Here is a 12,852-nt window from a genome sequence, read left to right as displayed (position 1 = left end):
CATTAAGATCCCTTAAATGCCTCTTCATTATAGGAGCATCATCATCATCATCGCTTTGAACTATATAGCGGCTATAGTAGAAGGAATCAAACTCCATATTCGCTCTGCCAAGAACGGTGTCAGATTCATGTGAGGGAGGTGGAGATAGAGGTTTAGAGTTAATGGGTGTGTTGATACCTGAAGTAGGTGCCCCCGCATCAGATACGTTGACACGAACTTGAGGTTTGGTTGTAGAAGTGGTGGTTATGGTAACTTCGATGAACAAGTGAGTGGGGATTAGTATAGAAGTTGTAGTTGAAGAGGAGATGGGAGGAGGGCACAGAGCGATTGTTATAGGTACTGAGTAAGCAGGAGAAGGAGGAGGTGACGTTCGGTTACCTTGATGAGTCGGTGAAGGTGGAGGCGAATTACCTCGGAGCGAACTCTCATGTTGAGAAGCTTCATCATCACTTGACTCTGGTTCGGGTTGTTGGTCAAGTGGAACATATTCAGAATCACTTGAAGAGGGAGCCTTAGGCTTGTGTGCCTTCTTCTTGACCTTTCGCTTCTTAGGAGCGGAAGGAGCTGCTTGTTCAGACTTTCGCTTTTTAGGCGTAACAACTTTTGATGAGGGACCTTCTTTCTCGCTTTTTTGTTCAGCCTTCTTCCTTTGTTTTGCTGGTTTAGCAGCAACATCCAGCGAGCTTTGCATTTCAGGAGTGAGCTGCCTAGGTCCCGTAGGAGGAAGCTTCTTTTATTCATTCATCAGCTTGCTTTCACCAGAAACACACCTGTACATGGATTTAGGAACCGAACCAATGAACATAAAATTTGTAGGATCAGAGACAATAATTTTTGTCGTGTGAAAAGTAGTGATTGACGACATCAACGAGTCTGCCATTGTTGGAATTTGGAACTTCTCCATCGCCCATTGAGTAACTAGGGTCCAAAACCTACCACATGAGATTTCAGAATAGAAAGAAGCTGAGTTGAGGCTTTGAACCGGTTGAGTCCATAGAATAGACCCATAGTCCATGTTGACCCCATGGTACAGACCGTAGAAAAGGGTCATGAAGGCCTTGCTTGCACCATCAAAACCTGCAACCCTCTCCAATAAACCTTTGAAGAGGAGAGTAAAAAGACCATTCCACTGTGGAGGAAGGCAATACTTCTTGAATTTCGTTACTGTGGTAAGAACTTCAGTGTACCCCATATCATAAAACATTATAAAGAGCTGTGTCGTGGTGATCGAATATGGATTGATCATGGATTCGTCGATGATTAACCTTAGCAACAAACAAAACCTAGCTTTAGAAATCGACGTCTTTTGATTGAATATCTCAAAGAAAATCCTCTCCTTGACTTTATCGTATACTGCCGTAGAGTAGACTTGAGAAAGTAGGGACATCGGGACATAATCCACCTTGGTTAGGGCAAACACAAGTGGTGAATATTTGAGGCATTCAATGTAACAATTGGCAAAAATATAGACTTTTGTACGACAATCTATATTAATAATAAACAACGAATAATATATTATCTAAAAATGCTAAGAAAATTTGTTACAAGTTTGAGAATAATGTGAGGAAATTTCATGATCTAGGAATTTGTCGAATAACGATGTTATTTTTATAACCTGAACTAGAACCGGGTTCTTGAAAACAACACCGGTTGATAACCGGGTGTTCAAAATATTATATTTACACAGCTTCTAGTAACTACGAATTTTATAAAAGTGGCGTGTGATACTATCAATGGACAAACACACTGAATTGAAATGTATCAAACTTAATCGTTTATCAACAAAGACTACGGAAAAATTAATAACAAAAATCTAAAACGGTTACGTCAACATAACATCAAGTTGGAAAATTATATATATATATATATATATATATATATATATATATATATATATATATATATATATATATATATATATATATATATGTCGAGAACAAATACAAATGTGTTATTATTTAAAATAAAACAAAAAAAATTGTTATTTATAAGTGTAATTATAAAACACATATTGTATTAAAACTAGTTATATATAATTTAAATCCAAAAATTTTATATATGTATATAAATATAGGGAATATATTTAACTAAAGGAACATTCAAAGATAGGATGCAGGGGATAACATGTCATATATACCGACGTTTCACTTGGAAGAATTATTAGCCATTCATTTATATCCCATGCACATACACAACAACATTTACTATTTTATATACACATAATACAAATTCAAAAGATCTAACTTACAAATACAAGATATAGAGTACTCATTGATGCACATGCAAGTAACAGAAAACAACCTGCAAAGTCTATGTCTCGTTACTTCACTTCACCTCTCAAACTCTAGATTCTAGTTTCTTAGGAACTAAACCATATTTACTCAGTTAACCAATAGGGAAATCCAATCTTAGAAAGATTTGAAAATATCTCTAATGATCTTCAAGATATGGCAAGTTGCTTTCATCTCTTCTTCTCACCTTAAAAACTCACGATATCTCCCCCATACCTTCTCTATTTTTACCTTCTTATAACCCATACGTAACACTCAGTTAGCCATTCAAGATCACTTCCAAATTCAGCCCCTCCCTTCTCCACGAGACCCATCAAAAACAGAGGAAGAAATGGAGCTGCTGCCTCCTCCTTTTTAGCTTCCTGTCACAGCATTTAGCACCTGTCTTGAACCCATTTTTATTCCAAAAATACCCCTTAAACATGTCTCCTGTTACTGCTATGTTTGAAGTCAACAAAACTGCCCCAAAACTCTTCTTTTTATTATGTTCTTGCTGAATTTTCGAGAACCTACACACACAAATAGTTGCTGAATTCCAGGTACCAAATAAGCTCCTGAAAACCTTCCTGTTGCTGTCATTTTTCGAGATCATAACAACCCATTTGAAAGCCATTTTCGAGTGACATAGATCCCATGACAACCTCTTCCATGATGCCTAGAAAGATGGTGTTCAACTCATGACATAACAATCGTTTGTGATAGTATTAGAACAAAGGTATACATAAAACTTTTACTTATGTTTTACATCTTAAAAATAACCCACAAGTTGTTATGAATAAGTAGTTGTAATTTCTAACTTAATCTATCATCATCTATGTTAAGTCCTCCCCAAGAATACTTCCGACACAAGCCTTCGAGAAACCGGGAACATCTCGACATCTTTGAACCCGATAACGATACGCAACTAAAGTGAGTTTTCTACGGCCCCTCTTTTATGTTTTACAAGTTTTGGGGGAGAATACACACTGAACAAATTATAGTTGAAAGATTTAAAGGCTTTGCTAACTAAAAATGCAAGTTATGTCACTAAACATATCTAAGCTCAAATTTCAGCTTTTCACAGTAAAGTTATGGTCTGTTCACGGATTGTTTTGCCCTCCTTAAACTCAATGGATTTCAAAACGGTACAATATGGAAATAGTTCAGGTTTATACCTTTCCAAGGACTACTTGCACGTGTTCATACGATTTTTCTACAATTTATAATGATTTTTACAAAACTGCCTATCATTTCAGAACATTTGCGGACCTGTCTGTAAAAATGAACATTTTCACTCAGGTTAGGAACCACTTAAGGTCAGGGTAAAAATTATGGACAAATTAGACTTATTTTCTAAACTCTGAGAGTTTACGGATCCAGATTTTGATTTACGATGATTTTTCTATGATTTTTATAAAAACATGGACATAATTGCCCTTTTGATTTATCTTGCTGTTTGGACTTTCAAATATATATACAAAGTGTTGTGGTAAATAAGAAGTACACCAATTATGATATTGTTTAGTTCACACATACTTTAATAGTTACAAAAGTGTAAATTATAGCAAGTATTTCTAATATGATCATGTTGAAAACCTCATAAGATACGATGATTTGGACTATGTCGATTTTGGTCACTCACAGCTGGGGTGTTGTATAAACTTTGTTATTCACTTACAGTCGGAGTACTGTCTAAACATATATATGGTCACTTACAGTCGATGTAATGTTTAAACTCGTATAGGGACACATATGACCGTTGTCCTGTTAGAACTTTGGTAGTTTTACATTTTTAAGCATTACAGCCAAAAATCTTTAAATCCAAACAATCGGGAATTATAACAAAGTCCCGGAAATAAATATACTAAGATACACTGGGATGAGGTTGTATGTAGTATGAATATTGTTTGTAGATTGTTAAAACGATTGTTAGTGTCTATCTATACAAACACTAAATATTTTGCTTCTCAAAAATATGTTAAAATTTACTTTTATTGTAAATAAGTAACATGGGTACTCATACTAGATTTCAAGTATCGGTTCTCACACGAAGCATATCGGTAATATTATTGACCCTGTTTTGCACAACTTATTTTGTTAAACATTCCAAGTTCTATAAAGATTTCTTTTTATGAAACTCACGGAGTCAAAACCTGTGGAACTCACCAACAAATTTTGTTGACGTATTTTAAAAAAATGTGTATTCTCAAGTAACTAAGGAGCTGGAGGTAGGACATCGGTTCTAAGGAAATTATAGAGTTCCTTTCTTTTGGGAATAATCTTGAACTGTTTTTATTTACTGTTGTGTGTTTAAACTATGAATATGTAATTTCAATTCCAACACTTTAAGGTTTGTAATATATTGATTTAAATATATTAAGTGTTCGATATATGTGGTTGACTGTGATCCAATTGTATAATGTCGCAACCCCGACGATTTCCGCCGCGGGTCGGGGTGTGACATTCAACCACTTGGGGCATGTAAGGATCATATTGGAAAGGAGAGAGATCGATGATCATGTTTTGATTTGGTTTGATGATGAGAAGACAGAACTGGGCACTTTGTTTGTGAACTGAAGAGGAGTCTGCCATTGATGAACCTTAAAGAGAAGAAGATTGTGACATCCCCAAAATCACGGCCAGAAAAGACCGGTTTGTTTATGCTTTGTTTAAAAATCAGAGTAACATTTTAAATGAAAGTGTTGCGGAATTTGTCCCAAAACAAAATATGATAAAGATTTATCAAAAGCATTTCCGTAGAAATGTATTTCATTAAAAGACTTGGGATGCCATGTTCGTACAGATCAAAAGCATAAACAGTACAATATAAGCCTTACTACATTATTTCATATCTACAGGCCTATATCCGTAATCCCTCGTCCAACATCATATCTATGCTCAAGCGCCACTACCTGTAATACATAAAACTAAGTGGGTCAGGCTTGGGAGCTTGGTGAGCACATAGGGTTTTCAACCCACAATAAATAAGTTTATTAACTTCATTAAATTAAACAAACCCGATTACCCATTCCCGTTATCCTCACATTACGTCCCTAAGCATCTATCATAAGGGACCTATCCTAAGGATTATCATCGGGACATACACTACTGCTAAGGGGATTCCTCAACAATAAATGTCCTTAAGGCAACCATGTGGGGGATGGAGTACATCTGGTGAGCACAGAGTTCAAATAAACACACAGTTCGAATAAACACCTACAGGTTGTGAGCCTGCTAGTGTTCCACTGGACTGTCTAGAATAGTCCGTGGTCGTCATCTATACTCCGCTAGATGACTAGATCATCAATAACATCTATAACGAGGCCTCTCATTATTTCATTTTATCACACAACAACTAATACATCTACCCATGTTTTACCCCAACATTTTCGTAGATATAAAATAAATATACAGTTTAAATCTTTGAAAACATGTATAAAAATGTTCATCTAGCATAGATAGCAAGTATTCAGGTAATATGCACACATAGCACGTAATTTATATAAAATACTTCATATCTATGTGTAAGCTGAAAGTAACTATGCACTCACCTGGTAAGGTGGTGACTCGGCACTCGGACAGCTCTTCGTTACTTCTTAAAACAAATTTTTTCCTTGACCAAAACCTTGTATTAATACCACTAGAGTTTAGTTTTAACGTTAATCGCGACTAATTAATAGTCTAGCTATTATTACTATTATATAAGCGTTAAATAACACTCAATATAACTCATAATAATAGCCCAAATAATTATTTTAAGGTCCTAATAATGTTACTATAATTAAATAAAAGCTATATTAAATATAGTATAGGCGTAACTCACTTACAATGGGTTTTTATTAAAAACTGGGCTTCGCTGGAGCAGCGTTTCCGAGCCGAAAGCTTTTCTTCTCGGAGCCGTCGGGCGCTCCGGGGCTTTCTTCTCGTGATAGGGAGGTTCCCTAGACTTGGGAGGGGTTTAGGGAGGCTAGAGAGAAGTTAGAGAGAGAAAGAGAGGCTTATGGTGTGAAGAAAATATGAGGAGTTCACCCTTGTATTTATAGGAGTTTTATAGTAAAGTAGTCTCTAAGCTTCGTCCGTAACTTTTGCATACGAGCTCCGTTTTTGTCTGTTTTTTTATTGTTGAGTTCCTATTAATGAGATCTTCAACTTTCATTTAGACCTCGTTAGCTAATTCTCATTCTATCTCGGATTTACAAAACTGTATCGAATTCGCCGCGCTCGAAAAGTAGAGACTAAGCTTCGTCCATAACTTTCACATACGAGTTCCATTTTTGTCTGTCTTTTTACCGTTGAGTTCCTATTAATGAGATCTTCAACTTTCATTTAGACCTCGTTAGCTAATTCTCATTCTATCTCGGATTTACAAAACTGTATCGAATTCGCCGCGCTCGAAAAGTAGAGACTAAGCTTCGTCCATAACTTTCGCATACGAGTTCCGTTTTTGTCTGTCTTTTTACCGTTGAGTTCCTATTAATGAGATCTTCAACTCTCATTTAGACCTCGTTGACTAATTCTCATTCTATCTCGGATTTACAAAACTGTATCGAATTCGCCGCGCTCGAAAAGTAGGGACTAAGCATCGTCCATAACTTTCGCATACGAGCTCTATTATCGACGTTCTTTATATCCACGCATTGGTATTTACGAGTAATACAACTTTCATTTAGATCCCGTTGGCTAAAAATCGACCGATCTAAAATTCAGATTTCGGGCTGTGCACTGCTATGCTGAATCTTAGAAAAATCATAACTTCCTCATACGAAGTCAGATTTGGGCGTTCTTTTTATCGATGTTCTTAGTTTAACATATTCTACGACTTTCGTTTATAGCGCTAAGGCTAAATCTCGCTCTATCGTCCATAACTTTCGCATACGAGCTCTATTATCGACGTTCTTTATATCCACGCATTGGTATTTACGAGTAATACAACTTTCATTTAGATCCCGTTGGCTAAAAATCGACTGATCTAAAATTCAGATTTCGGGCTGTGCACTGCTATGCTGAATCTTAGAAAAATCATAACTTCCTCATACGAAGTCAGATTTGGGCGTTCTTTTTATCGATGTTCTTAGTTTAACATATTGTACGACTTTCGTTTATAGCGCTAAGGCTAAATCTCGCTCTATCGTAAATTCACTATTTACGCTTCCCGGTATCGTGCCGGTTCTGTCGCGAAACTTCGACGGGTCATAACTTCTTCGTTATAACTCGGATTTCGGCATTCCTTATATGCACGGAAACCTTGAGACATATTCTACAACTTTATGTAGAGATATAGAGATTATCTCACACTTTAATTTTGACGTTCATTTTTATTTTTTATTAATTATACATTTATAATTAAATAATAAACACATAAACACACATAATTCACATAATACTCAAATATTTCATCTTTATTATTTCAAAAAGAGTTACAAGAGTTGACCTAGACTATTACATTGACAAAAATGCTTAGCCCTGAAACCCGGGCGTTACAAAGATGAACAATAGAGAGAAATCGCCGTATAATGCTCGAGAGGATTTTTAAGTGGTAAGAGTGTAAAAGTAAGGTGATAAATCTCTTTATACGATTACCGTGAGAGAAAAAAATACAGAGTGATGATTGTACGATCCTCTGACATGACGCCTAAAAAAGCACGATTTGACAACTGTTACCCCGAAAAGTGTGTAGAGTGTGTCAGGTGGCGTGAGAAAAGGAAACGGTTCAAATTCACGTGCCTTTCAAAATCTTATCCTTTCACCTTCTCTTTAGTTCTGAAACGATTCAAGTTCCTGTTGAAGTGTTGAGTTACCTTTTCACTTCATATGAAATAGCCTTCGCTCCCAACATATTATACCATCACATCATAATGAACAGAACTGTATATCTGAGAAATAGCCATTAGTACCACGATCAAGACTTGTGGAAGATCATAAAGATCTTCATGCAAGAGTGTGCCAAGGAAAAAGAAATAAAGCAAATTGTTTGTGGGATTTAAGTGATGTCAATTAAGACACAAAGCACTGGATCCCAGACATGAATCTCTTCCTTCAAAGTCAAGAGAGACTTAGAAGTGTCTATGTGGTTTCCCCTTAAAATACGATCAAATACTTATTAAGAAGCATTGAAAGGCATCTTTTAATTATAAGGTTATTAGGGTGGCTTTCGCTTCAACCACACTACGGAGCTTGATATAAGACCGAAAGTGGGATGAAGTACTTGTGAGACCAATGTGGCCTATAAAACAAGTAGGTTGGATCATTTTTCAGTGACTTGGTGATTTTATAGAAATCTCAAAAACAAAATTAAATTGGATATCTTGGGTAGAAAAGTCTTGGTATTAGACAATTTCATAAAGATCGCTCAAAAATAAAAGGAGATTTCTTGGTGCCTCCCACTCAAGTGGTTTCGTTAATACTTGGGTAAAACACTAGAACGTTTGATTGTTCACCGTCAATTCATTGTAGGTGTTGGATTTTGAGTTTCACTTAGCACGTGGTGAAATGAAACTAAGATCATTAACGCGGATGTTGTGTAACCGTAAACCTTAGTGGTAAATACTGAGAGTCTCAAGGGTTAAAAGAATGAAATGAAATATAATGGATAAAGGTGTAGAGATGGTTAAAGAACAAAAAGTACCTCTGCTATGCGAAAGTGACCAAACAGTTAACTATTAACTCAATATGAGAAGAGTAAGGTAGCTCGCGACTTAAGTGATTTTATCAGCCTGATTGGGAAGAATCGATTGGTATAAATCAAATCATTAAGGCTTCAATTGAAGTCTTTGAGGCATCAGTCAACATGCAGCAACATGATTCTACGAACACTTAGCTAGTACAAAGATAAAGAGAATTATACCTACCCCAACTTCATCATTGGAAGTTGCCCATGAGTCCTTTCAGTATTATATTTTTGGTATTTTGATTTTATTTGTGAAAAAGAAAAAAAATGAATAAAACTAAACACAAAATAAAATATTTTTGATCATTTTGATTTTTCTTAAAACAAACAATAAAAACAGAAAATAAAATATTTTTGGATTTTGTGACAACCCAAAATTTCCTTTCGGTCAAACCCTAAAAGTCAACCACTTCGTGTCATAAGTTAATGTAATTATTTCTTACTTTTAGGAAATATAAAGTTCGTTTGATTATTTTAATATTATTTTTAAACGAACGAGTGAAAGAAAGTGTCGTCTAGGGTTTTGAATTTTAAAAACCGCAAACACCTCGCGTCTTAGAAATTCACGACCAAACTTTTATGTTTGGGTTGATAATTCACCCAAAAACTGTAAACTCATACCTATGTATGAGTTTACTCCCCAATAGTCTAGTTATTGTGTTTACTCCCCAAGTTCACAAAAGAGTAAACTCCAAGAACTCTCTCAAGTATCATCCTAGATTAAATTCCAAACCTTCAATCTTGTAAGTGTTCTAACCTTTTTAAGTAAGTAAAACACTTAATCTAGTGTTTATATATCTAATCATCCAACCATATTTGTATTTTGACTAGATTTCCAAAACACCAAGAACACACACTAAGTGTTCTTGGCATTTTAGCTCAAATCAAGCCTTCTAATAGTAGGTGCTTTTATCCTTGAGTGATTTTATGCTAGTATTACATTTGAACATCAAGAATATGTCAAGAACACAAGGCTAGAGGTGTTCACGGTCCAAGGTGATGCTTGGGCCGTAAACACCAAAAAGAGCACCAAAGTGTGCCTAAGTCCTTATCTAAGCCCTAGTTTGATGTTTAAGCCTTCCATGAATTGATTAAACCTTCCTTTGATGTATCTAAGCCTTGAAAAACACCAAAATCCAACATTTATAGGTGTTTACGGTTTGGGGATCTCCCAAAACCATAAACACCCTAAAGTGTGTCTAAATGGATTATTTTCCTTCCTTAGGCTTAGAAACTAGCACATACACTTACCTAATTGTGTTAGGGACTTGAAAACATGGCATTACACTTCTCCATAAGGGTGTACGGTAGTAAACCCAAAGGAAAATTCCATTAGGCCGTAAAATCCTCAAAGGAGGTGTTTTGATGCCCTAGTCCCTTCCAAAGGCCAAGCCACTTAGTAGAATTGCTTCAAAAGGGTTGGTAAACCACAAAACAACACTTAGACCTTAAGACTAGAGTTTACGACCGTAAAATCTAGAGTTTAATGCCGTAAACTCCCTAGGTCTTGACCATCAAAACCGTAAACTCCAAGGGAGTTTACCCTTGGACTCCAAACACACTAGTTTTACCCTACCAACACTCGGATGCAATCCTTGTGATCTTTAACCCTTGAAACAAAGTGTTTTCATGTTCTAGGGTGTCCCAAATTAATTTATTAGTTATAAATTGGCTAATTAGTTATATATATGTTAATTATATGATAACTAGGCTCGTGCGTGTGTACAAGCCTTCATTTGTCACCTAGCACCGTAACCGACACTTCAACCCAATCCACTCACCTCAAGTGAGTTCATACCCCTTTAATTAACCTTTGAAATACTTTTAAATGTTTTAAATGCTTTTATGGAGGGGGATACAAGTTGGATATTTATGGTTATTACATCAATCACACGTGATTAATAACTACAAAACCAATGATTTTATTACTGTTCAAACTGTTTATCAAACTATTTTACTTCAAACTGTTTTACAAACTCTTTTACTTATCAAATACTTTTAATTAAACTTTTTTACACTTATTATAAATTGCATGCCCGTATATGTATAGTTATATAAGTAATGTTTAAAAGACTTAGGAAGACCATCCACCTTGTTTCCTTTTCCTCGATTTGGATGTGGTTTGATAGGATATCGGGTACTCGTCCGAAGGTCGTTTAAATATTGATTATATATCATGTGTAAATATATAGACATAAAAGTGCTTCCATATTCATGCGTACTAGTTACATCATTAGTAGGCTACCATCGGGGTAGCACAGGATCATACTTATACTATTGCTATATCAATGAGTCAGTTCATTCATGAGTCAATACTTATTACTATGAGAACATATACATTACATTACTATAAGAACATATACAACTATACTAGAGGAAGAACATATACAACTATACTAGAAAGAGAACATATACGACTATACTAGAGGAAGAACATATTCAACTATACTAGAGGAAGAACATATACAACTATACTAGAGGAAGAACATATACAACTATACTAGAAAGAGAACATATACAACTATACTAGAAAGAGAACATATACAACTATACTAGAACGAGTAACATTACATTACATATACATGAATACGTTAACCATTGTGATCTGAATCGGAGCATGACTTCAATGTCATGGCCCGTGTTGTAGCCAGAGTCTCTTGAAGGGAGAGCGTGAGTTTGCGTATAGATCTATACTGGATTGACTATCCTACACCTTGCTGCTAGCTACAGCCGGACCTACAGGTCTGCGGGTGCCAAACGTCATTTCTTTTTACGACCATTCGTATGTCGTTGTTACCAGTCAATAGTATGGTGCAATAAGTCACATGATACCTTAATATAAATCCGGTTTAAGGTAGTTAGTACAACAGTAGTTCCTATAATACAACACTACAGTACTACAATAATTTACCCCTTTACATATATTTAGTGATTATTTCACTTAAACATTAATGTACAAACTATATTTTGTTAATGATAGTTACACTTGGGAAATTACACACTTTTACAACAAACGAACATACGGAACAGTTAAGCCTTGGTAGAAGGCTACTTTAATAGAAAATATAGGTTTTTCTAGGAGATTCAAACTTTTACAAACACTTACAAACATTTACATACCTTTTACAAACTCATACTTAAAACCATGTTCAAACGTTTTGATAAAAAACACCGACACTAAAATACTTATGAACTCACCAGCTTAATGCTGATAAACTCTTTCAAAATAACTTGTATTCTCAGGTCGACAATAGACAGGTACCGAGGCCAGCTTTTGAGAAGATGGAGCGCATACAAGACTCATCTTATTATTTTGATTTACTTTTTGGTGTCTATAACTGTACAGAACACTTGTATTAAAATTATATATTTAATGTAATGGATGATGTTGTTTGCTTATTTACTGTTATACTGTGTTGTGATACTTTACATGACGTCCTCTGCCCCAGAACGTTTCCGCCGTTCTTGGTTTTGGGGTGTGACAGATTTTATGAATTTTCTGAAAAGAAATAAAAATAGAAAAGAAAAGATTTTTGATTTTATGAAAAGAAAAGAAAAACATAAAATTAATTGAGAAAATACATACATAGGTACAAAAAATATACAACGGAAACATTACCATTGGAGTGATGAAGCGAAATGGACTGAGCGTTCGGTCGGTTCCTGAAAAATCCGGAACCGAAATAGACTGAGCGTTCGCTCTATTTCGCTTGTCCAATTTTAATGAGGCGAAAAGGGTTTTGGTACTGATTCAGCTTCCATCATTCCTAAGCCTTGGAGTATTTTATTAAAGCTTGCTTCAGGTAAGACTTTAGTGAAAATGTCAGCTAATTGGTCAGCAGATCGAACAAAGTGAATCTCCACATTACCATCTTCAACGTGATCCTTGATGAAGTGATATCTTAGTGCTATATG

At 35.4% G+C, this 12,852-nt stretch overlaps 1 long non-coding RNA gene across 1 annotated transcript; it reads left to right on the top strand.

Moving 5' to 3' along the window:
• Positions 1-2,569: 2,569 nt before the first annotated feature.
• LOC145062517 (uncharacterized) lies at positions 2,570-12,286 on the top strand. The gene is made up of 3 exons (XR_013687588.1): positions 2,570-3,006; positions 3,114-3,200; positions 12,181-12,286. It is a non-coding gene; the product is annotated as an uncharacterized LOC145062517 (long non-coding RNA).
• The last annotated feature ends 566 nt before the right edge of the window (positions 12,287-12,852 follow it).

This window comes from Lactuca serriola, chromosome 7, assembly GCF_051521515.1.
Source record: "Lactuca serriola cultivar US96UC23 chromosome 7, Lser_US96UC23_V15, whole genome shotgun sequence".
NCBI classification, from domain to species: Eukaryota; Viridiplantae; Streptophyta; class Magnoliopsida; order Asterales; family Asteraceae; genus Lactuca; species Lactuca serriola.
The sequence above is the reverse complement of the archived record's forward strand: the minus strand, read 5'-3'. Positions and strand labels throughout refer to the sequence as shown.